Source organism: Antechinus flavipes, chromosome 4, assembly GCF_016432865.1.
Source record: "Antechinus flavipes isolate AdamAnt ecotype Samford, QLD, Australia chromosome 4, AdamAnt_v2, whole genome shotgun sequence".
Taxonomy (NCBI): domain Eukaryota; kingdom Metazoa; phylum Chordata; class Mammalia; order Dasyuromorphia; family Dasyuridae; genus Antechinus; species Antechinus flavipes.
The window spans coordinates 485,722,316-485,748,558 of record NC_067401.1 but is presented as its reverse complement, the minus strand read 5'-3'; positions in this window follow the sequence as shown (position 1 = coordinate 485,748,558).

Sequence of the window (26,243 nt, the reverse complement as noted above, 5' to 3'; positions counted from 1 at the left end):
TATTGCCAATAATAACTGGAGTTCAGGTCCTCATTATCTCTCAACTGGATGCTTGCAGTTCCTCCTAACTGGTCTTCTAGCCTCTACTTCCTCCTCTCTCCTACTTCTCACGTACATTACCAAATTGATATGCCAGATGAACAAGTCTGATTATGTTTTGCTTGGCTCAAGAAACTAGCTATAGAGGGTCCTTAATGCTTTTGAGTTCAAATAGAAACATGACAGATTTCCAATCTGGTTTTATTCCTTCTAGGTTCAATTCATACTGTTCACTTTTCATCTTGTTTTTCAGTTTCATTGACCTTCCTGTTCTCTACGTATTTTATTTTACCACTCATTGTATTTTTCTACCCAATCTGCCTGGACTCTTCTCCCCACTATCTTTTCCTCTTGGATCCCATAGCTCTCTTCAGGCCTCTGATTTCACAGTATCTCCTACATAGAGCTTGATGATCCCTGTAGCTCTTTAATCCTTTTTAACCTCCCTTGTTCCCCACATTTATTCTTTATATTTTTACCCACTTATCTTTTGCCCCACTAGCATGTAACCTTTTAAAAGCTTTGTTCCTTAAGCACTTATCTCAGTCCTTTGGGCAAAGTTGATACTTAATTTTATATTTATATTTAATTCTATTTATTTATTTATGTTTAATTATTTATTTATCTTTATCTTTATTTATATTTAATTTATTTTTATTTTTTATTTATTTTTAATTTTTTATATTTAATTAATGCCTTTTGATTGGAAGTGAGGGAACTCATTGTCAAACATGATTTAGAAACATTTTTGGGGAGATCAGCATCCTTGCCACTGTATCACTAGGGAGTTACCAGCCTATAATGAAAATAGTGTACAATTAAGAGATTTGTACATTTTGATTTATAACCCATTATGAAGTGTTTTAGAAGACAAAAGGTTACTAGAGCAATGGGCAGAACTGAATGGGAGCACCTGATGGTCATTCAGAAATCTTTAGGATTAGCAAGATACCTTTGAGAGATACATAACCAGTGTTTCTTTAGAATTCTTCAAGGGAGAAACTGTTTCCTCATAAGCCTGTGAATTTAGAGTTAGGGGAATTTTAGAGATTTTGGAGTTCAAACTTCCCTTTTTGTAGATGAGGAAACTGAGGCCCAAAGTCACCTGGGCAGTAAATACTAATGATATTTGAATCCAGGACTTCTGACTTCAAAATGGCATTCCCATTTAGGGGTAAAATATGCCTTCTCAATGACATGATAATCTATCTCTTGTTATGAACAAGGTCTATTCTGTTACTAAAGAGGAAGAATTCCTTAGGTTGTAAGGAACTACATAAAATAATCCTTAAAATCAAAATCATTTGCTTTTGTTGAAATTCCATGCTCACCAACCAATTGCAGCAAATACAGAAACATCTTCCTCCTTTTATAAATTCACACAATATAAACCCATCACAGAAGCTGGCACAAATTGATCTCAGGAACTACATCCCTCTGGCAAATATCATTAGATTTTGGAAATACTGAAACTGCACAAAAAGAGAGTCAACAAAGTCATGAAAATCTTGATAGCTTTTAGCCTCCATTTCTATAGTCCATGAGATTAAAAGAATAACCCCCAGAAATAAACAGCTAAGATTCAAAAAATTTTAAAAAGCATTTGGTATCTGTCTCTCCAATACTGATTCCAATAAATTATCTCTCAAAGAATTTTCCAGGTATTTAACCAAGGTAACGAGATGTCTATCTAGCAGAAACTCCAGGATGAAATCCCACACAATCCATACAAAATCTGGAAAGAAGCTCACAAATTCTGCTAAATCTTCCCCCAACAGCAGTAAGTGGGAATTTGCCCTTGGTTAGCTCTGTTACAAATCTAAAATCATGGATAAGGAATAGGAAACACCCAGATAGCACCATCAGTTCCCACTTCTACTTGTGGGATCTTCTTTTCCCTCCACTGAATCTTATAAATTCATTCCCCTGCTTTCCCTTCTGTATTCATGGGATTTCAATCGCAAAAAGGGGGGAAAGAAGAACTTTTCAGGGGAATCCCTGATCAATTTGATATCTTCTTCAAACCACTTGGTAAGACTCCAGTTCTTATGATCCTGATTGCTAGAACCACAGCTCTTATACAAAATCAGTATTTAAGTGTTTACTGTGTATCAGAGATTGGTCTAAGTGCTGTGGATACAAATAAAGGCAAATTGTTATAATATTAGAACAGCTGCTCTTGTGCAAAACCAATATTTGTTAAGTGTTTACTATGTATCAGATATTGTTCTAAATTCTGGGGATACAAATAAAGGCAAAAACATGGTCCCTGCTCTCAAGGATGATACATTTTAGTAAAGGAGATGATAGAAAAGATAACTTTTTGGAAAAGACAGGATGAGATGGAATCAAAGATACATATAAAAAGATTTTCCTTAGCAAAGAGAAGAGTCACCTCTTCATATGAAATGGGATAAAGGATACAACGTAGAGGATGACATCTGAGTGATGTGAGATGAAAGAAATGAGGAAAAAAATGCCTTAAGTTTTAAGGCAGTGGGATATATGAAATGATCAAGATGTTTCAAGATGTAGAATATTTATGTGCAATGGAACCTCAACTAAGGTCTATTTAACCTGCCAACAGCCCATGGATCTTGCTAAGATTATAAATTGCAGAATAGTTATAGCCCTACATTGGTAGAGGAAGTTTCATCACTAGGAGATTATTATACCAAAGAAACGTTAATTCCATCTGGCTCCTGTCCTCTGCCTACTTCCCACCTTCCCTTCTTCCCTTCTCTTCTCTCTCTCACTTCTCTGCTTCCCTGAGAAGTCCCCAAAATTATATTTGCCCTATAAAAGATTCATTTATGATGATGATCTTAATTGTATAAATGTGTTTACATATATTGGATTTAACATATATTTTAACATGTATAACATATATTGGTTTGCTTGCCATCAAGGGGAGAGGAGGAGAGGAAGGAGGGAAAAATTTGGAACACAAAGTTTTGCAAGGGTCAGTGTTGAAAAATTATCCATGTATATGTTTTGAAAATATAAAAGTTTTAATAAAAAATGGTGATCTTTGCTAAGTTCTTTTCAAAACTAATTTCACTATGAGATTACTCTCTCTTTCCCTACTAAGTGCCTTCCCTCTAATGGTTAACTCTGCTCACTGCCACTCAATGGCTTTTTCTCACCTCACGGAGTATTTCCTTTCTCCTGGATAATTGTGAGTTCCCCTGGAGAACCAGTATTTTTCCTTGATAACTAGGTGCTCTCCCAATTCTATTTAATATTTACCATTGTAAATCAATGTCTATTGTATCCCTTCATTCAGTCTGTAACCTCTTTCCCTAAATAAATCTACCTTTTGCCAAAAAAAAAAAAATTGGCCATTGGGGATTTGTCCCATGTTTATTTAGAACTGGGAATTGTTATCCCCTCCCACCACCACCCCCACCTCATCAAAACCACTTCAATATCTTCACCAAGAACAACCCAAACAGAATCATGAAGAATTGGACATGACTGAAAAGACTCAACAACAAAAGAAAATTGCCAGACCAAATCAATGGACAGAAATTTCTCACCTAAGAGAATCATAGAGAACTAGATACGAAAAGGAAAAAAAAAAAATGTGGCATTGGATAGTACCTTGGGCAATTGGTATTTCAGTAATCTATGCAGGAGAGCTTGCTATACCTGAAGGAATATAACCATTCTCTTGATGGAGAACTTTCCTTTGGATCTCTGTCTTTCTGTTTGGGTTCTCAATAAGGGTTAAGGTCATCTCTTGGGTCTGGCTAACTACTGTATTTTTTTTCTTACCCATGTCCACTTTTTAAATTATTGGTCTTTCAGCCAGTAGATAAATTGACTGTGGATTAAAGCTCTCTTTTGTACTATCAATAATTTGAAATTTCTTAATCACCTACTATGGGTCAAGCACCACTAGTGTCTTCTGTGGAGATTTGGACAGAGAAAGGGAAGTATATCAGGTCCAGTTTAAATAAACTTACACTGTACTCTATAAAAATTTAAAAGTGGATATGGGTAGGAAAAAAAGATGTAAACCATAGTAAGTACCCTTTATATGCATATCTATAGAGACATTCTCAGCCAAAGAAGAGATACAGTGATCACAAAAGATCAAATCAGTAAATTCAGTGTCTAAAATTGAAATATTTTTGCACATAAAAAATCAGTACAACTAGTAAAATAAAAAAGTTCTCTATTGGGGACATTTCTTGCTTCAACTATCTCTGATAATAATCTTATTTCCAAGCTATATAGGGAGTTAACACAAACATAAAAGACCAAAGGCCATTCCCTAATAGAAAAAGTAAATAAAATTTTTGAATAAACTGTTCTTTTAAAAATTTTTTAACATACTTTAAAATATTTTGAGTTTTTTTTAATTTTTCCTCTAGACCCTTTCTTCTGCCTATTATTAAGCAGTATGATATGTTATATGTTTTATGCCAAACATATTTCTATAATGAATAAGTAGATGGTGCAGTAGATAGAGTGCTAGACCTGGATTCAGGAAAACCTGGATTCAGGAAATTTCACCACGGATTCTTATTAGTTGACCCTAAGGGAATCACAATCCTTTTTTTGCCTCAGTACTCTATGTAAAATGAACTAAAAAATGGCAAACCATTCTAGTATCTTTACTAATAAAACTCAGTGAGAGACAAACTAGAGTTCAGTTTCCTCAGAACAGTTAAAATTCAATTCCTCAGAAACCTTGAGCAAACAATGAGAAATATTGAAAAGCTAAATTTCCATAGAATGTTGCAAGTCTCAAGGTAATGTAAGATAATAATTATCTTGGACTAATGAGCTTTCAGAAGGAGAAGTTTATTTGGCTACAGAATTCTGAATAGGGAATCTAGGCTAGAAATTGGCTTAAAGTAGAAGACTTTTTAAAAATTGCCCTTGTTTAAGGAGGCCCAGAGGGGAGCAATAACCCAAATCTAGACACAATGAGGTGGGAAAGAAGATGTTCCTAGGGTGTTCTTAGGGCATCCCAAAAAGTGTTCCTCTAGCTTAGTAAAGGCCAAGGTGAAGAGGAGACTAAACCTGTCTTATTTCTAACAAGCCCAGATGGAGTTATGAAGAGTGGAACACAAATGAAATAACTAAACAACAATTTACATTTTAATCATGTTGCAAAAAAAGGGCAAGAAAAATAAAAGAAGTAAAAAAAAAAGTACACATCTCTCTATACTTCGAGTTTCTCAGTGTCTCTGTGAAGGTGGGTAGAATTGATCCTTTAGAATTGTCTTGGATAATTATATTGATCAGAGTAGCAAAATTTTTCACAGGTGATTATTGCTACAATATTGTTTTTCTTTGCTTTCCTGATTCTGCTTACTTCATTTTGTATTATTTTATATAAGTTTTCTCAGGCTTTTCTGAAACCATACCCCTTGTCACTTCTGAAACCACAATAGTATTCCGTCACAATCATATACCGTAACTTGTTCAGTCATTTCCCAGTTGATGGACATCCCTCAATTTTCAATTTGTTGCCATTACAAAAAGAACCTACTATAAAACTAGGTCAAAAATTTTGATGAGATATAGCTTCTAGAGGCAAATAGCAGTCATGAAGTCCCATGACCTTAGAGTACTTTTGTTGGAACAATCTTTCAATGACTCTAAAGTCTTCTGGCCTTAGGATAGTCCTACAAACATGGCTGATTGCCAGATAGATACTTTGCTGGTCAGTGATAACCAAATTCCTGAGACACAGTTTTATCTGTGAGCCATAAAATTAGCATATCAGTGACCTGAAAAACTGGATAAATTTGTCTTCTTCTGATTCTTTGCTAAATCCTTTTGAAACTTAGCTTGCTTCAAATGGCATTATAATCGCAATAAACTTTGCCCCTTGACTTGGAGATAGGTCAACATGCAAATTCTTTTGAGGCACCTCAGGATTCCAGTCTGCAACCCCAATCTCATGGGGTCTCCTTTTGAACCTCAATATTTGATGGCTCATATGGGGAAGAGTCTAGCCTCCCCTGGTTTCATACCCTCTTTGTCAAGATAAGTTCCCCATTTTTTCTCCCTCAATGTATAGTGGGGCACCCTAAGAAACTGGAGAAGACTTGTCTGGATCATCTTGAGCTCTACATTCAGCAAGTTTTCCTTTAGTAGGGACATCCAGATTTGGAAATTCTTGCTATTTTTGGTAAAGTTCCTAAGGAACCTTTGCCACTTTTTTATCTTCTCTGAGACACCAGAAGAATGCAGTAGAATGGCTTATACAAAGAAATTTTGTGACTTTTGGCAAAGATGGAACAGTCCTTTTTCATGTCATTTTGTATGTGTCTGCATCACTGTACATAATGTCTGTGTCATGTTTGTTCTGTGAGCTAGATTTTGTTACCTGAAAAGATTTAAAATGCAGCCAGCAAGGGAAAAAAAAAAAACTTCTATGCTATACATAGAATGCTGGGAAAGATTTCCTAATATCATTGACTCCCACCTTAAAAGGAAAAAAAGCCTGACTTTTTCCTGTGGACCCCAGCTCTGGCGAAGCTGAGAGATACAGAAATCAAGTTAGCTAATTAAAATTATAGAACTGCTCAAATAATATCTTAGCAGATTCTCAAAGTTTTGAGAGCAATGATTAAGGAATTTGGCAATTAGTCATTTTAAGATTGCCAAAAATAAATTCCTATGACATTGGGGATAATATCAGGAACTTGCCCCATTCTGAAGGGAGTAAGAAAAAAAAAAAAAAAAAAAGAAAAATGCTAATCCTTCCTTGACTCCTATCTCCTCTGAAGTTGCCCTCTGCTCCATTGGGAAAACACCTCAAAAAACATTAAAGGACAACCCTGCACACTCTGATCACTCAACATGTTCCATTCCCCAGAATCCTGAGTGCATCTCAGTTGATGCAATATAACAAGATCAATATAACCCAAGACCCTCTGTTTGCTTACCCCTCTCATTTCAGATCAGATTAAGGAAAGAGAATACTAAAGAACTGTAGGGAAACAAATTCTGCCTCACCTGTAGAAATGAGAGAAGCAGCAACAGCTATGGGGATCCCACACATCTTACCCAAATACCTCCCCAAGCCAGCTTGGAGCTGTGGGGAGGGAGTGGGGGTCAGGTCCCACGGTCAACATTCCCTGAGCCCCGGCACCTGAAACTACCATCAAAGGGAGATCCTGGCACCAATCACCCCAGCCTTCAGCAGATTCTGTCCATCAACTTTCTAGAAAGAATCTGGGGCCCTTGGCAGCACCCAGCATGGCAGTATAAAGTGAGAAAGTCAGTCAGCCTCTGCCTTTGGTAAGTCCACCATTCTCTGTTCAATTGCAGATATGTTTTAGTTATGTAATTTACGGCAAATTATTTTATCTCTGCCCAGTTGTCCAATTTGTAAAGAGAAATAATGATTGTTTTGAAGATCATATGATTGTAAAAGTGCTTAGCATAAAACAAATACTATATGAATGTTAAGTGCTTTATTGGATATAATTGCTTCAGATTTGATAACTTAATTTTTTTAGATGTGACCTACAATACTAATGTTGAGGTGAATGATTTTTTAATTTGGAAGTAAATTCAACTAAATTAAGGGCTCCCCAGCATTAGGAGGATAGTGCATAGAGATAAAAGAATCTTTCTTTTTCTTTCCCCTTCCTTCCTAACCCAATTGCAACAAGGATACATGGTCAAAGGGTTAAGAGAGAGAGAAAGAAAATATACTCAGTTCAGTGAAATTTGTTCTTTGAGATATGATAGTAAAGCAGTTCTGAAAGCCTACTAAAGGGCTATATAAATTATAATCTATTTATACTGATAGTATTTACAGAAGATTTAAAGATTCAAGAGTTTGGGAACTTTTGGAAAACAGACAAACAGTTTGCTGCTACTTTAAAAACTCTGGCAACATACAGCCTGCTTTTGCATTATCAGGTTTCTGGGGGCCCTGTCAGTAAAAACTGGCACCTTTAATGTTTCCCTGGCTCACAAAAGAGAAACAGTTTGTGTGGATTGGAAAATAACCAAAGAGCAATTCAGTTTGTCTGGAACATTTAATTAGAATTTAGAGAATTTCATCAATGAAAATTAAATCAATTTTAAAATCTGTTCTCAGTTTTAAGACTTGTCAGGTTTTCTCCTTAAAAAGGAAACATTTAACAAATAGAAATCCTCCTAGAGAACTTCCAAATCTACGACAGCTTGGGAACAAAATAAACTGAACAATTAAAAGAACATGGAAAGTTTATTTAGCCTTGCTAATCCTGTTTTTTATAATGCTTTGTAACGATAATCTAGAGAATTAGGTATTTTCATCTTTGTTAGAAAACTAAGAGGAAATTATAGCTAAGGTTATTTGGCTATTACTTAGGAAAATTCTAAAATTGTTAACTAAGTTACTTGGAGTTATTGTCATCATATTAAACCTAAAATTAGTAATTACTGTGTGTGGAATAAAAGGGATGACATGAAAGCTTTATCAATTTATTTTCAAGTAGGAGAATGTGCAGCACCTTTTTCCCCTTTCACAAAGTGGGGGGAGGTATCAATCACCACAGCCCATGAAAACACTAAGAATAGTTGGCATAGGCAACAGCAAGTTTATCCCCTTCTCTGAGATCTCTATCAACTCTTCCTAATTTGCAAGTTTGCCAGTTTTCTTGAAACCATCAGGGTAAGCAAGATCATCAGTTCTGAGAAATGAGCCCTTTTAGGCTATAGATAGTTCCTAAAAATTATTTGATCTATATGCTAATCCAAATCACTGGGAATGGGGATGCATGTAATGCTGAAAATTCTTCCATATCTTAATAAAAATGTCTAAAAGAGGTAATTATGAAATAATGACATAGCTTTTAAACCAGAAGCTGCAGTGTTGTTGTTGTTGTTGTTGTTTTTTTTGCCAATTTTTCCTACCAGAAAGAATGGTCAAATATGATAATTAAGTCTCCATGCTAGAGTTTTTCAGGATCACAAATGGCAGTTCCATTACATGGGTTGGGTTTGCAGATTTTAAATTAACTAATTTAAGAGACTAAAACTCAGACCATTTTAGTAAATAAAACTGACATATATAAGAAGTTAATTTGCAAAACTATATTTGCCTTAAGTTGCAGACTAAGATTCCCTTGAATAAGTCATCTCTTACCAGAGATCACTTTAAATGAAATTGGACATTTTCATTCACCAAGATTTCATTTAAAAAGTGAAGCTTCCTCTCCTACAAGAAAAAGGGACTTCTACTAACCAGGTCTCCTTTACTGGTTCAACACTGGGCCTTAAACTTGAGCTATTAGGTAGGTGCCTAATAGGGTAAGTATTCAAGATCTTTACATGTACACGCCTTAATATCAGCAATGTTTCAGTCTCTGGGCCACCAACCAGTTGGCACCTTTCCAATAAAGAAGGCAAGTTTTAGTTAATTCTTCAGTTTTAAAACAATAAGAATTTGGCAAATATTTCATGCCCTAATATCTTCACCACTGGGCCAGTCAGCTAGGACACCCAGCAAGAGATAATGCAGTGCTAGGTCACCCCCAGGCCACCCCCCAACTCATCCCAGCCAGGCAGCAGCAGCTTGAGTGCTCCTGAATCAACAGGAAGGTCTGTTAGATGCATTCTTGTCACGATCGGCTCTGGTCCCTTTAATAAGAGTCATGAATCCCAATGTATTCATCATAATAATCAATCCCCAATAGAAAAAAACAATCTGGAAAAAGAAAATTCAGTTCATACACCCCCCCCCAGTCACAAGGAGCAATCTACAATCAAAGAAAAAGGGTTCCCAGAAACCATCCACTCCCTCCCCAAAGGGTCTTTTCTTGGAGTTCTGAGGCTCTCTCCTCTCTTTTCCGGAGCTATTTGTTGCAATAGCATCTGTAGTCACAAAGAGACTAGTTCAAATCCAGCCTCAGACATGGACTAGCAAGTCACTGCACCCTGCCTGCCTCAAGTTTCCTTATCTTAAACAGCCCCTCCCCAAACCCCCAACTCAGTAAGCAGCCTGTCAGCATGCCCCCCACAAGTTATTGGAAGATAATGTTTATTCTTCCTTCTCGAAGGGCATGCATCTGGGAGGAGCCATGACATGCAAGTGAATTGGATTTGAATGAGAGCTGGCTGTGCAAAGTCACCAGCCTCTCTTTCCCCTCCAGAGCCATCTGGTCAAAACATCTTTCTCTGCAGCTCTTGAACTAAGTTATTTCTTTGTTCTACTCAAAGAACTCATAACTTTTCTCTTCTTGGGCACACATCCTATGGGTCAGATCTCTGAACTTTAATTCCCCTGATGTAAAGCTCTTTCATTGATCATTTTGAAAAATCTTACTATCTTTATATTTTACATCAACTTCATTTCCCACCACATTTCTTTATTCACCCTTTTCTCATTATGAGATTTTCATAAAAGGGAGAAAAATAAAAATTATGGCAAACTAAGCAAAATATTAGTAAATATCAGAGCTCAGAGCTCTGCCCCACTGAGCAACCACTTATGAACTATATGGCACTTTGAATAATCTTCCCCCTCCCTTTTTTAAAAACAGGTTCTTTATGTTGAGATCTGGTCAAGTCATTTTTCTGCTCAAAAGTTTTTCACAGATCCCTGTCGTTTGGTGAGCTTTCAGACTGCTTGTCTCTACATGCCTTTTGAAGGCTTTCTATATCCTAGGGCCCCCATTACCTTTCTAACTGTAGCTATTAACCCCCTTCCCCATCCCCTATACACATATACATCGTATAGATCATTTTCCCTCCTAGATTTTCCACCTCTATGCCTGGTTCTCCCTTTTCCATTAAATTCCTTGCCAATCTGTTAAAGCCCAACTCAAAGGCTACCTCCTTTAACCAATTTAATTAAACTATTTAAGTGCCTTCTGTTTGCTAGGTATTGTATTTTGTTGTTTTAGTCATATCCAACTCTCAATTATCCCATTTGGGATTACTTGGCAGAGATATGGCAATAGTTTGCCATTTCCTACTCCAGTTCATTTTACATATGAGGAAACTTCAGGTAAGCAGGATTGAGTAACTTGCCCAGGGTCATACAGCTAGTAAGAATCTGTTTTCAGGGTGTTTCCATTTTACTGGGGATGGAACTGGGAAATAAATCAGATTAAAAAGACAACCATATACATGATAGTGTGAAAGAGGAGGGAGCACTAAAAGTGGGGAAAGACTTTGTCCCAAAGAGTGACCCTAGAGCTGAAAAGATCCTCTGAGACCTTTTGGAGGAGGGTCTATGTTATAATGCTACTTACTGAATCCAAGTTTATGAAAGTAGCAGAAATGAGGGAAGTCTCAGTTGACTCACTTTTATTTCCAAGTAGATTTAGGGAAAACTCCTTTAGTTGTTTGCAGAGTATTTGTGGTCAAATGGAGTCTTTTATTTCAGCATAGAGTCCCTTCTTTTCTTAGATGTTAGCAATTTGTTAGCTAATATTTTTTACAACAGTGGTAAAAAAAAAAAAAGAATCTAGTCCCACTTAACCAGCCCAATTCTCAAGGAGGCCAACAGGGAGTGTTTTCATTCCAACAGACAGAAAGAAGTTTAATTTCCTGGAATGAAAATATTGTTTCTCTCCCAACCTAACTACTGCTTTGATAAAGGTGCCCAAAAGTGCTTAACTTAAAGACACAGAGAGCCTGATGCACATATAGTAGGAGCCAGGCATCCAACAAAGTTGTATTGTTTAAATACTACTCTCATAAAAGAATAGCTTTTCATTTTTAAAAGATATTTTATCCTATCATTTAGTGTGAAGTGATATCAATAGTAATATGAAAAATGTCATAAAATTGGGTTTTTTCTGAAATTCAAATAAAAACAAAATAAAATAATCTTTTAAAAAAATCATTCTTTAAGTACTGAGTGTGACATCCAGCTCAGCTTCTTGTAGTTGCAAGACAACATTGCAGAATCAAATTTAATCCACAACTTAAGTATAGTTTCACAAATTAATGTCTTTTAGCTATTTATGTCACTTTTAGTTACTAAAATGGTCTTATTTCTAAGTTCTATTAATTTAAATTCTGCAAATCCATTTAAATAGAACAACCATTTCTAATCTACAACATTGAAACATGGAGACTTAATTACTATATTAAACCACCATTCTTTCTGGTAGGTGAAATTGGCAAAAATCACACTGCAGTATCTGACTTGAGAGTTATGTCATTATTTCATAATGACCTTTCAAATGTTTTTATTAAAATAGAATTAGCATTATTTGCATCCCCATTCTTAGCAAGTTGGATGAGCATATATATCAAATAATTTTTAAAAGGGGAATAGGTATAGGAGGGCAAACCATCATTCATACTTATCTTGAAAATAGGACCTAATAGAAATGACAAGGAATAAGGTTTTCAGATTTTTTATCAGAATCTTTGTAGCATCTTGATCATAATGGGTCAGTGAAAACTGATCTCTAGTTAAATTGGTTTGTGGCTAATTGTGATTAATCAAAGTTTATGTATTTCTGTGGTTTGGTCCAGACTTGTGATTTTATATCATATTAAAAACTTGCCTCTTCTGATTCCAAGTCTACCACTGGTATGAAGGCATCTGGTGTGATTACAATCTAAAAAGATGCTTGGGTTAGAAGAGCACATTTCAAACCCACCCTCTCTCTTTTCTTAGCTATAGTCACCTACATCACAACTGTCCTTTAAAAAGATTTTCAAAGCAGCAATTATTTGATTTGCTTTGGATTATGATTTGTGTTACTGAACCTGACCTATAAAGAACACTTTCCATTCTTACAAACTAGGCTAAATCCCATATCTATATTTGAGAACCTTTCCTCCTTTAAATTGCACAAAATCAGGGCCATAATCATGGTTCCTTTATTAAATGAGTAAAATCAAATATATACCTTAGGATTCTAGAAAAAAAGAAAAAGGCAAAACTATTATTTTAGTGTGCCAAAAACATAAAAAGTACTACTTTTTAAAGCTAATAATTTTATATGCATGTGCAATTTAACCGTCTTACCCTTTTCAGGTTTGAATATGAACTTCAAAATGAAGGAAAGCAGCCAACGTGGTCCCTTCAGGACCAAAAAACAAAGAGGTAAATATGAAAGTGATGGTTTTCTATTTTAACCTTCCTAGAGGTATTCAGTACTTAGTTGATGGTGGAAAATTTTAATTTTATTGCTAACATTTACAATTAATTCGTGATTTTAACACTGAACTTTGTAAAAGATTCAGACATTAATGAGATTTTCTGGCTATCATTTTAAAATCTGAAATAGGTCCTGATAGTATTTAATGCAGAAATAAGTTCAATAAAAACTTATTTAGAATATGATGCATGTTACAATCAATATAGACAGAATATGTGCATCTTGAGATTCAAGGAATTTTATAATTTTTATGTATTCTATGAAATTTTGGTGCATTTTTTTTAAACATGAAAAAGGGAGTGAGGACAATTAAAAATTTAGATTAGTAATTTATATAAAATACAAAAGGGTTTTTTTTTTGTATATAACATAGTATTCACCAAAATAATGGTTTTGGTTTTATCGTGGGATTTATAATAGTATTAATTCTCCTTAGTTACAATATGTAAACATTAGCATCCAATTCACAGGGGATGTGACCCCCAAGTAATGTTAACTCTGGACCATAATCATAATGGTTTCCTTGTTCATGTTGGGGAGATGAGGGGAAAGGGGAGTGTGGTGAAGAGACCAATAGAAACTTGCTAAATAGGTTAGGACTAAAACTAAATGGGGGAAAAATAGATTAAATTCTAGTAGTACTTAACATATTGGCATTGAACCAGATATAAAAACAATGGTAGGATTGAAGGTGGGAGAGGACTTTAATTTTTATACAAATGTGTGTGTGTTATGTGAATGTAGGTATATGATCTCAATTAGCCCAATTTAACATGTGTGTGTGTGTGTGTGTGTGTGTATATATACATATACATATATACATACATATATATACACACATATATATACGGGGTGGGGTTATTGGAGGGGGAAAACAAGATTTGTTTTGGGAAAGAAATAATTAGGATTTTAATGGATTTTGATGATTTTCTGTGAAGCTGCTGCTTTTGCTAGCCTAGTTGTGAAGCTATACAGAGTCCTCAAATATTTATGTGTTTAAATATTCTGTGTGCATTGTGCCTAAATAAGTCTATATAAGACCACCTCAGTATAAATATAAAATTATTTCTTAGGCTTTTGTTAATAGTATCCATATTTATATGTGTTTGCAGAGAAAACATGACTAAATACAATAGTTTAGAAAATGGGGGGGGGGAAGATAGGTTGTTTTAAAGTATTTATACACTTAAAAATGTAGGGATGAAAATTATTCCATCTACAATAACAGAGACTGAGGTAAAAGTCTGAGCCAATAGTACTTTATTAAAGGGTCCATGGTCCCTCAGATCTTCCCTGTGATCTGAGATGCCACCTCCCCTCAAGGTTATAAGTATCATAGGGTTACACTTATGCTCAGTAGAGAACAGCAATTTCATTAGTTAACATATAATACATAGGCGAAAATATGAATACCAGCAGGGTCACAAGTTGTCTATCTGATATCTTACAATAGCTATCAGTGTCAGTGACCCAAGTGGTCATAAAACAGTCCTCTGCTCCTACTGGACAAGTCATTGGTTCAGAGGTACAAAAATATTTGGGGGGATTTTCCATGTAGTTGTAATCTCTGCCATATTGAGCTTAGTCATAATCACACAGTAAAGTAATATAGGGTCTTTTCACTTTGCTTCCCATATGTAAGAAAGTAAACTTGGATTCTGCAGCTCACAGCTCTGGGACTTTATATACAGAAATTTGATTGGAATAGTGTAATAAGGGTCCAAATGAATCATTTCTCTCATTTCCCCCTCTTCAATTCACAGAAAGATGCCAGTCTTTCCAAGGATCCTTACAATCTAGATGCATGGAGGGCAGTCCTCCATGGGCGACGCAAAACCAGAAGGGGGAAGTCCCCTTACTGAGGCGCAAAGGTGACATTAGAGAAGAGGGAATTGGGTACAACTTATAACATGCTGATTTTGTTCCATCTAATTAAACATTAACTCATAGTATCTTAAATATACAATGAATATCTGAAGTGACTTTCTCACTAACCAAGAATCATGTAGGAGAGGAACCTCCTAGCAAAACACAGCCTATAATATATGAAAGTTGGGAATCCACAGGGCATTTGATCAGGTACAGCAGAACAAAATTTGTCTGTTCTACATACAGATTCTGGAAATCTTCTGAGTTTGTAAAAAAGATTCAAGAAATTTGACTAATAGTCACTCCATTATGGTGATGTGAGGCTTCTGATGCAGTCCTATGGTCTTCTGGTCCTCTGGAGATCTCTCCTCTTAGGAATTGTGGAATAAGGGGCAGGGCCTCAGAGCATAGTGGATTTGCTTCTCCAGTTCAGGTCACTTGCAGAAGTCCCCTTCTCCATTAAAAATAGTTGACAAAACAGATCTTAATAGTTTGCTATTACAATAACCATCAAGGTAGTGAAAGCCAGCTCAAACTTAATAGCACTAATATGGAGGTCACTAGACCAAAGAATTTACATTATAGGTTGGCAAATTCAAATAATTGAAAAATTAAAAAATTCTCAACCTAAAATTTATATTTGGAGTAAATAACTAACTAGTCCTGTTATAACCATTAAATCCAATTAAAAATTTATCACTCTAGTTATTTTCTTTAACTGCTCATCCCTTCCCTAAAAGGATGAGATTTTGCTAGGAAATAATAGAACACTTTTTTAAATGATGACGACTCCTGATACACAACTGAATTCATTTAAAAAATTGTCAAAATAATTGCAATTGTCAGAAGAAGGATGAACAAATGCATTAAGTGGTCAATTCTGAGACAGTGTACAAACATGTTTTGCCTTTCAAGAGGTGCTTAACATTCAAGTGGTAATAACTCAAATAATATTGACTTTTCCCATTTGGGTTACACAAGGTATTCTATCATTCTATTTAAAATATCCAATTATCCTCACATTAATTTAAGAAAGATGAAATTATTTTTAAAATAATTATTTTACAATAATTATTTTTTCAAACCTTATACCTGTATCTTATTGTAATAGCTCAGATAGCTCCAGTATTTAAAGATTTAATATTGTCTTTATATTGATAACCTGCCATAATTATAGAATTTTGCCACAGGAAGAAAATAGGGACGTTATATAGGAAGGGAGCTTCCTTACTTCCTTAATTTCATGTCAATTCCAGGCTAGAGTACATAGAAAGCCAATTTTATTAAGGTAGAAGGACTATTTTCCATTTTAGAGAAAATGTCAAACTGGATAAATTGAAGGAAGCCTACCTTACTTCATGCCAAGAATCATTTTCCCAGCATTCCCCATGAGTACTTCACGTGTAATTCATGAATGTTAAACCCATAGGATTAGTGGCATCATGGATCATTGACCTAATAGGATTCCTTGATAATCATATATGGAATCATATTCAGAAAAATATCAAAAACAATCCTATGAGGTGTAACAGTAAGGTCTAATAATCCTAGCTTTAAGTGGATTCAGTTATTAAGGATCACATGTTTTTGTTATAGATGAAAAGTACAAGGTATTTTTATTTTTTATTTCTAAAGCAAGCCATATTCTTAGGTAAGCTCTAGAGTAAAAGGGCTTCTTCTTTCTAGATCTATGTCTCAGGTGTCAAAACTTAATTTAAACTCAATATTAAAGAGAGCTTATAAGAAGAATTAGTATATTAAAAGACAAAATTTACCTAACCCTTCAGAGAATTAGATGGTTCAAACAATTTCTACATGTAAAATTCTTAATCCAACTTTGGAAATTCTGTTACATCTATTACTAATCACATTATCATGATGAAAGAATATTATAGGGTAGTATCTCATAAATTAAATAACCCACCAATTGTAAGGCTTTACTTTATGGTCTCTATTATCTGTGATTCAAATAATTCAAAATGATCCCCCACTATTGTAGCATGTATAACTAATCACCACTAATGGGGTTTATCTTCTTTTTATTTTTTTTTATACTTGTCCTTATCAATGGAATTTGCTATGTGAGGAGAAAGGCAGGGACATAATGGCATTAGGCCTGTTTTGATTTCAGATGTATGAGTCTTAGGCAGCCAATTATATGACAGGATATCATGGCCAGGTTCAGAATTGGCCAAGTGGGAAATTTTCTTATTTACCAAAATGGGAATGGGTCAAAAGAATCCTACCTTCACCTTTGCAAGGTCGTTCTCTCGACTTTCCCAGACACAGACATCCACCTGTGACAGTCCTCAGACTGCAGGGGCACATGGCATTTTCTTTGAATGATGAACCAGCAGCCTTATATAGGGGTTAAGACACATATCTGAATTAAAGATTCAGAATTAAAGTCCCAAGAGACTTTTCCTCAAGCAGCAAAATTTTACTAATTATAGCTTAGAGATAGATAATTGTTTTTCTCATAGAGTAGCCTCAAAAATCTCAACTAGAATTTTTTTAACTATTCACAAATTTCATCTATTAGCAACTACTGCAACTATCATTCCTCCCTACCCCATTGGTCCACAGATAAAGCCAAAAGAAGAACATCAGACTACTTCTGAATTACATTTTAGATAAGCCTGAGAGTCCCTCAGCAGTCCATGTAGATGAGTAAGTCATACCTGGGAACCCAATTTCCTTGGTGAAGGCTATGGTCTCAGAAGGAGCTAAGGCTTTAGAACTAAGGATTAATTAAGGTCTAACTTGTGCACAATAATAATCTTTTATAAATGCTTAAAGAGGGATACAAACTAGTAGTTAATGTGATTAAAAAGGCAAGCTGATAAAAACTGCAGAAATTGAGCAAGTACCTGTCATAGAAGTTGTCACTGGGGTGGTATCTGAAATAACTCACTCTTGCTTAATTAAATCTATTATATAACCTCTTTATGAACTAAAAGTATAACTGGTGGGGAAAATTCTAGGAAGGAGTGCCTTACAATCCTCAATCACCCAGACCCAAAAAACCTTGTTAGCATTATACTGCTGTTTCCACTTCTTCATCACAAATTCATACACAGTGAATAGTTGATTCAATAATGGCATTAAAAGATACATGAGTTTCCATATGATCCTAAATGGCATCCATTTTATTATTCAAAAGTATTTTTTTCTACTTTGGATGGGATAGTCCCTAGTTCCTCAAATGGCAGTGCTAAAGAGTTTTACACTAACACTGTCAGTAGAGGTCATCTCAAGGAACCTCACAGAAAAAAAAGGATTTTACCATGCTTTTCTCCCAACAGTAAGTCTTTTACTGCTATTATTAGTATTTTCTAGTTTTTTTTTTAATGTGTACTCTAATATTTATTTAATGGATATTTTTATAATGTAACAATATTCAAATTGAAAAAAGAAAATTTAACAATTTCTCTTAGCTTTCTTGCATTTAAAATACTATCAAGCATGTGATAATTTAAATCCTTTTAAAATTTATCAAATCAAAGAAAGTCATTTATCTTATTAATCTCTGGCACGTTCATGCTAATCATAGTAGTTTATGCAGTGCCCATCACATGGCAGACTTTTTTCATACCTTGAAATTAACTTAAGCATGTTTTTTTAGTAATACTTTAAAATGTTTGGCCTATATTTTCCCAATTTTGTTAATATTTAATGTGAATTAGAAAAATACTGATAAATGCAATAGCTCAGTTGTATTCCTAGGTCTGAATAGGATAGCCCTCATCCTTTATACAAGCAAGGCACACTATGTTAAGCATTTTATAACTATTGTGTTTCTCCCAACAACCCTGGGAGATAGGTGTAAATATTATTCCCTTTGTACATACAAGGACTGATTGGATTTTCTAACTTTCATTACAATATCTCCAACCCAGTCAATTTTGATTTATAATAACCAGTGGCAATAGCTAAACTTCATTTTGCACAATGTTCCATTATTTTTAGTTGGCTATTTAAAAAAATCATGGTGAAAACTTCCCAACACTGCTTTTTTGTTTCTTTATGAACCAAGCCAATTCCTTTAACTGAAACCAGAGCACATAATCTTTTCTCAATTAATTTTATAGTTTTATATTGATTGGGAAATCAATACGTGCATTGGGCATTGCTTAAGAATAATATCCCTAAATCTTTTCTATTTCAGTGGGATTAAGATCCTCTCTGAAATTTCTTTTTCAAAACTCCAAAACTCTTTACTTTCAAACCTTGACTTTATATTGAAAAATACAAACTCCAATGTTCTTTACCCATCTATTCATTCTTAACTTTTTAAATTTCCTTATGCAACACTTGTACTTAATTTCTCTAGTAAACTCCCCACCCCCTTTTTTTTTTTTTTTTGGATTCTTTAATAGTAACAAATGCAATTCCTATTTCTTTAACAATGAGAATTTGATACAATCATATAGTTTTGTTTTGTTCATAAGTGACAGCCAAATAACTTCAAAAACAAGTCACTCAGTACAATACTGTAGGGTGTCACAAATTTGAAGAAGAAATCATCTCCAAAAAGTTAACCTCTTTTAAACTGGAAAAAATCATTCATCCAGCTATTCTGGAAATGTCCAAGGTATTATTCAGACAAAGTCTAACCATATATGGCTCAGGAATATAATAGGATTTCACTACTAGAAAACGATCTAATAAAGATTATACTTTTCTGAAAGTATCAGAATGTAATTTATTCTCTATTTCCTTTCAAATCATTCAAAATTAAATTCACTTATTTTGTTCTTTAAATAATTTGCAAGTTCTGCTTTTCCTTCTCAAAATTTCAATATTTTATATCTTTATAAACCATATGTTTAATTTGATCTTTGCTCATCTGAGCACTCTCTATTAGGTGTGCATGCACTTAATTATTTCTATATATTTTATACATATTCTTAATTTTATCTTCAATAATTCTTTTCCTAACTTACTATAGCCAACTGATTTCAACACAAGTCTAATTTATCTAAGCAGTTGAATTAAACTGCAGTAGTATCATTGAATTTCACCTGTTTTTAGTTGCTTTCTAATAACAAAACAAGTTTTGTTTTTCCAGGATCACTTTGGGATTTATCTTTAATCAGAGACCAAATAGGGCTTATTTGGTACCATCACATTGATTATTTAAAAGCAGCAAAGAACGGAAGGCTAAATACATGAACTCCAATTCTACCTAAGTTTATTCTTTTTTGGAAGATAGTCTGAAATGTCCTTATTTTGACTTCTAACAATAAATATTCCTTCCTACAAAAAATATAACTCAGTAACTAAGTTTTTAAGTATACATTTATTCTAAATTAAAATTAATTTCATAGATCGATACCCCAAAACTTCAGACTTTGAAACTTCTCAAGGCTTAGCAAATATATTTCCTTTTTAAACTCTTAAATTGTGGAATTATTTATCTCCCAAGATTTTTAATCTAATTTCTCCTGTATTATTTCCTAAAGTTTTCTTATAATACTTCTCTGAATTCCTATTTCACTGAAACTCTCCTAAATACATATATATACATTTATCTTTATCTTTATATATATATATATACACATATATATATATAGCATAACAAGACAGTTCTTAAAATGTAGACTTCAGCTTTAAATCAATTCTTAGTCATTTTAAAAGGTCCCTTTAAGGAATAACTAGTTTGTTTTCATTAAAAACTAGAGTTTGGTAATATCCTATAAGCTCATCAAAATATATAGTTATCCAAATTATAATATAGAAATGAAGGAAATTTGATTATTCTTTTTTTCACAAATTGGTTTCCAATCAATTTTTTTGGTGTCTTAGTTTTCAATCAATTTCTATATGTCTTTCCTCACAAGAATCTTCAACATGGCCAATGCTGAAAACAGAAAAAAGAGGGGCAACTAGTTGATGTAGTGGATAGAGTACCAGCCTTGATGTCAGGAAGACCTGAGTTCTAATGTGGCCTCAGACACTTAACACTTCCTAGCTGTGTGACCCTAGGCAAGTCACTTAACCCCAATTGCTTCAGCAAAAAAAATAAAACAAAAAGAGAGACCCACTGTGAGCCACTGAAAGATTCTGCCCTCAACCAATTTAAGACACTTCATTACTCTCTGTTAAAAGAATTTAAAGGGAAAAAATCCTTTTAAACAACAGGAAGTTTTTGTGGCTAGCTGGCTGAAAATGAGGAACTAACAATTCCATTGCTGAATCTGGGGTCTAAAGAAAAAAATAAGAAAAAAAAAGAAAGAAAACAGTAATCTATGTTTAAAAAATTAAAATTATAACCATATAATTTTTAAAAATAGAATTTGAGTACTTCAGAACTTATAAATTTAGATAAATTAATCACAAATAGTCCCTTGTAGCCCAATCAGAGACCCTTTTTTGATGAAAATGAATTTAGGGTAAATCAAAGTAGACTTACCAGTTTTAAAAAGACTTGCCTCAGATTCAGACAGTGACAGGAGTCCAACCTCCCAGTCTAATGTCTATGGGGAAGTCATTGGTGAAAATTTAACTCAGTGTGTACTTCTGTTTTTGAGTCCCTTGCAGGGACCAGCCAAAAGAAGCTAGGGACCATGAATCGCTGTCCCATTTGGGGTCACCAACAATGTGGCAATTAAAATTATCCCACTCACAATAAGAGACATTGAGGTAGAGGTCTGAACCAATGGCACTTTATTAAAGGGTCCATGGTCCCTCAGATCTTCCCTCCTCCATCTGAGATGCCATCTCTCCTTAGAGCTATAGTTATAGAGTTACCCTTATGCTCAGTAGAGAACAGCAATTTCATTGGTTAACATTTTATAACACATAGGCTAAAATATGAATACAAGCAAGGTCACAAGTTAGGTGAAGCTATCACAGTCAGTGACCCAAGTAATCATAAAATGATCATCTGCTCCTATAGAACAAGTCATTGGTCTGGAGGTACAAAAATATTTTTGGACTTTACATGTTGTGATTTTTGCCATACTGGGCTTGGTCATCATCACAAGGTAAAATAAGGTTCCTATAAGTAAGAAAGTAAATTTAGAATCTGCAGCTTACAGCTCTGGGATCTTATATATAGAATTCTGATATGATTATATCAAATTAATACTGATTGGAATAGAGTAGGGGACCTAAATTAATTATCTCCCTCAAAAAAGAATAATTTTGAGGAACGTTTTTCATTTTACTTTGAAATATTCCCTTACTACTAATAATATTCCAAGAAAATATGTTCTTTTGTTTTTTTTTACTATAGAACAGTGCCAAAGGAGAGAATATTAGCACTATTCTTTCAGAGATATCCCTACACAATACACTGAAGAAAAGAATACAAAACCATTCTCACTAATGAGAGGTCGATAGGAAATAAATGCACATAAACCTAAAAAGCATGATGATGCTTCAGATAACGTGAAAGAACATCTTAGAGGGAAAGCTCCAACCTTATATAAGAAAGAACCCAAAGAAAGCACCATAAATGTCACTGAAAAAAAAAAACCTGCTGCTGCAGTGGTGATGTGAGTGTGAGTCCCAAATTTCCAAATAAGAATGGAAAGGATAATTTCTATCCTTTTAAGAAACTCTGTGCTCTTATGAAAGGAGAATTAAGCACTGCCCCAACAAGGAGGTGATCGTAGCTACCATAGCAGCAGGAAATCAGGGCCCCAAACCCAGGTCAGTAAGGATGATAAAGAAGAGGAAACAGAATCCCTGCACTTGTACCACTCCAAAGCCTCTCAGAGGAGTCAGGAGGAAATGTTCTTTGCTACCCTTTGGTGAGCTTGAGGAGGGCTGTTGTGCCAAAGAAGAAAAAATTCAGTAGTTCTATTATGAATTCTGCCTTTAACTAGAAACAGACACAAAGTTGAGAAGATGCTAATTTTTTAGGGAGCTTTAAATATTCTGGGGCACCTATGTCTTCAAATCTATACATTCAAAATCCAGAACCTGTGCAAAGAAAGTCACAAATAAAAGAAGAAAAGTTTGGTGCCCCCTATATGAATTCTGCCTTTAACTAGAAACAGATACCAAGTTGAGCAGATGATAGCTCCTTAGGGAGCTTTAAATATCTTATTGTATCTCTATCTTCAAAGTCTATAACATTCAAAATCCAGAACTTGTACAGAGAAAGCCACAGATAAAAGAGGAAAAAATTTGGTGGCACCTGTATGAATTCTGCCTTTAACTAGAAACAGATACTAAGTTGAGTAGATGAGAGTATCTTAGGGAGCTTTAAATATTCTGTGACACCTCTGTCTTCAAAGTCTATACATTCAAAATCCAGAACTTGTGCAGAGAAAGCCACAGAGAGTTTCTTAGGGATCTTTAAAAATTCAATGGCAACTTTGGAATTCTGCCTTTAACTAGAAACAAATATATCTTTGTGATCTAGAGCCAGAAATACATGTCTTAGATGTTGTTTTAGGTTACTGTTTTAGTCTTCCAAGGTTGTACCTGAGAAACTTTACCCAGAGAATAAAAAGAAAATTCAGAAGAACTTAAATGATACAACAGAACATGGAGAGCTGGCTTCAAAATCTATGCTTTCAAAATCCAGAACTTGTACAGATTGAGTCACAGGCAGTTTCCTAGGGATGTTTAAAAATTCAGTGGCATCTGTGTGACTTCAGCCTTTTAGCTAGAAACAGGTTCAAAGTTGATAAAGAGTTGCAAGAAATTCCTCCTGTACTTGGTGCAATAGAGATAAGAGACAGTTGAAGCAGATAAAAGAAAAGCTTTCAAGCCTGGAAAATAAACTGAGATGTAAAGCAGAGGATAAAACAAGAGTTCTTTAGAACTGAAATCAGAAATAATGCAGAAGAATTTTATACTTTTTCTTTGCTTAGTGCAACCAACAAAGTTTACAATAAGAAAAGGGAGGAAGAAACATCTGCTAATCTTAGCAAAGTTCACTACTATTATAGCAGGAAAAGCCACTAAGTTAATTCCACTCTTTTGACAAAGAATGGGGAAAAAACAGGAACATCTGGCATCAAAACACAGGTAACTGCTATTGAAAACTTTCATATCCCATACATTCATCTTTTGAAATTTGCCCAAATGTGAGATACATTCAAAAAGATTTTTTTTCATCAGCAAAAGAAACCCATTCAGAGCTTAAAAAAAACCAAAACAGAATTAAGAATTCAGCTTAAAAAATTGTAAACAAACCAGACTCGAGAAAATAATGCTTTATCATGCAGTAAAATTTGGTCCAAAATATTAATAATCAGATTGATCCCAACTCACTGGAAAGAGGAACTCTTAGCCTAGAAGAAAGGGAACCAGAGCAGCCACTAGAAATTCAAAACAGCTATGATGTAATAACTTACATGTATTTTTAATGGGCATATCAGAGTTATGCTAAGTTTCTCAAAGGAGAAAAAGATTCATCTCTCTCAGTATTGCATATGATAAATCTGAAAATCATTTATGTTTATGACTTAAGAGGTTAGTAGTACATGTGTTTGCTATGTAAGGAAATTTATGTAAAACATAACGCTAAACTTTTCTGTACAATCTTTATCATATTCTTTGCTGATGACACATATGGTTAACTTTTTCAGAACAGATTTAGTAGCCTAAGTGTTTGAAATATGTTGAGTTCCTCCTTAAGAAAGTTAAAATTTTAAATAAGCATTGTTGGGAAGCATAGGTAACTTGATTTGCTTTTAGTTATTTTGAAATAAAATTGAAAAATGAGCATTTGTTGTGAATGGTAAAACATTGATTCTTTTAGGTACAGTATTGTCTTATTTATCTAAGTATTATCAGACTTGAATATAGCTTATTTTCTGGATACCTGAAACCTCAATTCTGCCCTTTAAGCACAATTTTTTAAAAAAATTTTAACCATTTTAGATGGAAACCTTAAAACCTTATTACAACATGCTTCTACTTGCTAAAGCTGAACATTCAAAAATGGAATTTGAACTTCTTGATGAGCGAATGGTCATGATTATGAATATCATTTATGCTATAATATAATCTTTGCAGACTCAATCACCCCAGATTCTTATTGTCAGCTTACAGATTTTTCTGTAAAAATCATTAGGAATTTTTGGATAATTCCATAATTTGTTTGTATGAGGATTTCTTCTACTGATTTGATAACATTTGGTATTTATTTACCTATAGAAAGAAAAATCATTACTGTGCAACTAATCTCATAGATTAAAAATGATCCTGAATCCTGAAACTTTGTTTGCCTCTGATCCACAGGCAACCCCCACAAACTCTTCATTGGGTCCAAATTCAGAATCTTCGAATTGGGTGGGTAAGATCTGACCCAGTTTGTACCACTGAGATGACTTTCCAAAGCCTCTGGTCATTGCAATAGGATTAAAGCAGACAGAACCCAAACTCTTCAATTGGACCAATGAATATAGGAAATTTTTCAGAATTAAGAATTAAAATGAATGTTGCATTATCTTGAATTTCATGATGTGTTAATTTTAATATTGTATGAATGTTGATTTGTTTTTATATTCTTTTTGACCCAGTGTAGTATATATTCTTAAGTTAAAAGGCCAATGTTTCTTAATTTAACATTTTCTTCAACCTATTTGTATAGTTATATAAACTTGAGTTATATAAATCCATGCATCGACAGAGGTTTACAAATATCGGTTAGAATCATGATAAAATATTTCAACTAACTTGTGATTTGTCTTGCAGATCTTTCCTTTTTATTCGCTGATTTGGAAAAAACAAATATAATCTAAACATGTTCTCTTGAAGAATTTTTGCTTAGGCAAAGACAACTCTAGGATATGGGATATAATAGGAAATTGGTTTTAGTTCAGATATTGTGGTTAGATAATAGGATACTGCTCTAAAGTTTTTAGATGACTTTGTAATTGGAAATGCCTCTACATTTATCAGTGGTTAATATATGCAAGATAAAATATTTATATACAACTACCTTGTGTCTTTTGTTCTAAGTAGAATAACAGCCAGACAACAAAGAAGAGCTCTCAGTGTACCATAATAAAATAAAGGTGCTCATTTTGTAAACTGTCAAATTTTAAGGCAGCTTATCTATCCTGCTTATCAAGAAGACATACTTGTTATATAAATGAAAAAAGGATAAAATAAAGAGAAATTTGAAGAAGTACTTAGTTAAAGAGTTTAAGTGAAAATATGATAATGGGGGCAGCTAGGTGGTGCAGTGGATAGAGCACCAGCCTTGAAGTCAGGAGGACCTGAGTTCAAATCTGACCTCAGACACTTAACACTTCGTAGCTGTGTGACTCAGGACAA